Genomic DNA, 4,458 nt, shown 5'->3' on the forward strand with positions numbered 1-4,458 from the left:
GGGCCTACCCCCCCTCCATGCCCATTAACAGAAGCATGGCCATTTCCTGTTAAGAAAGGCACATTCTTGTAACCAGCCTGCATGCTAGAGAGAGATTAACAGGAAACAGGACAGTTCTGCCTACGTTCTGTTAGTCTCCTCTCTAGCATGCAGGTTGGCTGCAAGAATGTGCCTTTCTTAACAAGAAACATTTGCACTTCCATCATTGCTAAAAAATATAAATGAAATGGGTGGGCTCCCACTATTGTGGGGGCCCCACTACACAGGGTTTCTGTTACAGTATGTGCCCCATACAGTAAGGCAATTTGGTGGCTGGATAAGGCAGGCCTACCAGACCACTGCTGTGTGGAAGCAAATGTAAGCATACCTGTCAGGCAATGGGGCAAGGACCAATCAGGGCAAAGTGCTGAGTCATCACACAGAACAAGGAGAGATGGGAAAAGCTAATGCAGTCCCCACCCAGGATGATGCAATGACATTCCTCAGTGATGAGGTCATGGCCTTTCCCATTGGCTGACAGGAGTATAAATGTCCAACGAGCACACTCCACTGTGTGAGCTGTAGGAGTGAGTTGCTGCATGAATCTCTGCTGGACTGATACCGGACTATTGCTGACTATTTGGACTGTTTGCTGAACTGCCTTTGCTTGCTGATTTCTGGAACTACCTTCTACTTGTAAATACTGCCTGTATTTAGACTCTGGTGTTGGTACTTCCCTGGGTCTTGCCTCCTTTTTTTTTTGGCGTTCTTCCCTGTGCTCTGAGCACCACACACTGCAGCTGCCGGTTTGCGCTTCTGCTATCTCTCTGTTTTGCGCAACTATCTCTAACAGTTTCCCCATATCGATGGTTTCCATTTCAACAGGGGATTGAAATGGAACCCCCGTGGATACGGAGGGGACGCCTGCACTACACCCTTGGTACAGGTGAGATTATAAATTGATGTACATGCTAGCGTGAAGTGGCATTTGATGTACTCTGGCAGATATTCCACGTGATTGGAAGTGCACAGTTTTGAAAATGTAGCAGTGGAAAATATTCCAATATTTAGTATCATATTTTCCAAGGAGAAAAGAAGGTTCATTTCCAGTAGCACTTTCGTGATCCACCCATCCCCAGTCATTGCTGCAGTTGGACATTAAGATCACAGAGCCTAAAATTTCTGCACGGGCAAGGGAGTGAGAATGGGGGGGTTCTAAACAAAGGAGTACTGTTGGTGGTGGGTCTCGTGGTAAGAAGTCTGGGAATCCCTGAATGAGCCTCTGTAGACAAAACGTTGAAATGTACGGTCAGGGCCCAGGATGGATTACAGTCAGTATGAAGGTCTCAGACTGTGTGCAGATTCTAGAGAGATATTAATCACAGCAGAACATTTAAGAAATACTTTCACTTTTCCCCTGTCACTCCCTATAAGTGATATACCACTCTGCTTGACAATTACCCTGACTGCTTCCTCCTCCAGTCCAGATACAGAGGTCATTTTAAATCAAATCCTTGCCTTATCTGATGACGCTTAAAATAAAGAATTCCTTTAGATCTCCTTAAACAATGGTTTTCTCAACCACCACTTGTCTTGAGGAAAGAGGAACGCGGTGAAACATCAGGCTGTTCTTGTTGTCATCCTGTTGTAGCAAGATGTTGACGGCAGACCTGAATATCATAACAGCGAAAGTGCATCCAGGTACACAGATGACATTTCAGACATGCCTGAAAAATAATCACTGCCTGAAGCTTCACTTGGAGCAGGGTAAGAAAGTCACAAATGATGCCACATTAGGTTTGTTAACGGCTAGTGCACTGTGCCATGGTACGACTGCAGTATACAAGGGCATAATTGATGGCCCAATCCTTTGGGCTGCCACTGCTGCTGAATCTAGCATTCTTAAAGGAACTAGCACAGTGATTTTCAACCCTTTTTGTCTCAAGGCACACTGACGAGGTACTAAAATTGTCAAGGCACACCATCAGTTTTTTGACAATTTTTTGACCGTGCTGTTGGTGGGGAGCTCGCACCCCCATTGGCCCTATTAACAAATGACCCTCCCCCAAAACTCTCGCGGCACACCTGCAGACCATTCACGGCACACCAGTGTGCCATGGCACAGTGGTTGAAAATGGCTGAACTAGCATGTCGCAAAAGGAAATAGAATATAGGAAATAGAATATACAGTGGGCCGCCCTTATCCACAGGCTTGAGATTTGTGGGCAGAAGGTCTGATCTAGAGGGTAGAGCCTCCATTTGCCTGAAGATAACGTCCGCAGGTTGCCAGTTCTAGGGCACTGTGAATGGTGAGACCTTGAAGCAGCTGACAAGCCGAGCCGAGTTATTCCACCTGCTCTTTGGTGTGAGCGAAGAAGCGTCTTGACTGCCCTCCATGTGAGAGATGAAGGAGCTGCCTGTCAGCTTGCGTGGGAGGAAACTGGAGGCCAGAATGTGATACCAGATCAGAAAGATCCATCTGAAATGTTGTGGTTCTTGAAAGATAGAACCTTTCCTCAATTGTAAAAATCCCTACGGGGATTTAGAACAGCCTGCCTTTGTAAACCGCCTTGAATAAAGTCTGAGGAGAAATCTGACGACCCACAGCTGGAGGGCCTCATAGGACCTTCTACCTTCTGCAGGATTAAGTGATTGCTGGGCTGCGTCACTCTCACCAAAAGCCGTGGGGGGGGGGGGAGAGAGAGAGCAAGAGAGGGCCTGCACCTTCAATATTGTGGGGGAAAAAATTTCTTCTATTCTGAAAATGCATAGAGTTATGTATAAATGTACAATGGGATCTTAGTATTCATGGTGGATCTGTTCCAGGACCTGGCTGATACTAATTTCCATAGATAATCAAATCCATGGGTGGAGGGGGGGCTGGCAAAATACTGGAAATTCCCTTCAGAAGAATCTGGGAGGCACTTCTAGTTGTACCATGAGGTCCTATGAGGCTCTCCAGTTGTGGAGTGAGTCAAATCCACGGATTGCAAGCCTGAAAATAAGCAGGGCCTACTCCTCCATATTCTATTTCTTGCTCTGGCCCACCATAAGAGCAAGACTGAGTGATGTAAGAACATAAGAAGAGCCGTGCTGGCTCAGGCCAGAGGCCCATCCAGTCCAGCTTCCTGTTTCTCACAGTGGTCCACCAGATGCTTCAGGGAGCACACAAGACAACTGTCGTACCCTGCCCAGAAGGGCAGCGCCAGTTGGTAGACAGGGGTGGGTCTGTCCAGTGCCGCTGAGACCAAATAAGCAAGACATGAGAGCTGAAAGGCTATGAAGGTTGTTTATTGTTTCAGTGAGACATGTCTGTGGCCTCTGGGAGACTTTGCTCAAATCCAGAAGGCCCTTTTCAGAGGCATGGGACACTTTTTATACAATTCTAGGCTCTTTGTTTGAAATTCTAGACTTTCTATTAGCTGAAAATCTGCATCATAGATGGGGCAAACTCTTAATAGGCTGAAGATAACCTTAGAGACACCTCGTAGGTGAGCTTCAAGTTACAGGTCTCCAAAAAAGGTGAAATTAAACAATTAAACATATTGAATCACAAAGTTTCCCAGTATTGACCCAGTACTGAACCTTCCAATTATAACATAAGAACAGCCCCACAGGATCAGGCCATAGGCCCATCTCATAGTCCAGCTTCCTGTATCTCACAGCGGCCCACCAAATGCCCCAGGGAGCACACCAGATAACAAGAGATCTGCATCCTGGTGCCCTCCCTTGCATCTGGCATTCTGACATAGCCTATTGTTTGATGGGTAACATCATTAAAAGAGGGCACAAACACAGGTGTGAAGACCTCATCTTTGGCAGAACTTCAGACCTGTTTCTTGGCGTGCCCATCTCGTTAGTGCGCCCTGATACGATCCTTTTAACTTTTACACTTGTTGCTTAACATAGCTTCTGGTTCCTTTTATTAGAAGGGGCTTTCAAAAGTTTTACTAAACTAGGACTTTTATAGCTTAATTCTATATAATTATTGTGACCAGTTACCTTGAGTACATTGGTATTAAGGGATATGTCTTTTGCCCTTGGCAGGCACAGTGGTGTATGTCCTTGCTAAGAAGTGACCTCATTCCTCTTCAGTGGTTGCCTAGCACCTGCTAAAGTGTAATCTCTCTGAACTAAGGCTTCAGCCAGCTTCTTTGCTCTCTTAAACTTTTCAAGTAACTTTTAGTCCCCTCTGGCCTGCCTCTATTTCAGTTACAATTCAAACAAAGTCTCCCAAAGCAGAAGTTTCCTGGTACTTTCCACTCTGTCCCTTTCATCTTCTCGCCCACTCATTACTTTCAAAAGGGGAATAGCCTTGTCTTGCTTTGACTTGTTCAAGGACGCTTGCTTATCTAATCAAAATGTGTGCTGTCTTTTAAAGTTCATCTCTTGCAGGTGTCTGTAGTTAGCTAGCTAGACCCTTTGTTAGTTTGCCAAGAAACATTGCCAACTGATAGCAGAGCATTCATTTAAGCTTTC

The sequence above is a fragment of the Tiliqua scincoides genome, chromosome 7 (genome assembly GCF_035046505.1).
Source record: "Tiliqua scincoides isolate rTilSci1 chromosome 7, rTilSci1.hap2, whole genome shotgun sequence".
Taxonomy (NCBI): domain Eukaryota; kingdom Metazoa; phylum Chordata; class Lepidosauria; order Squamata; family Scincidae; genus Tiliqua; species Tiliqua scincoides.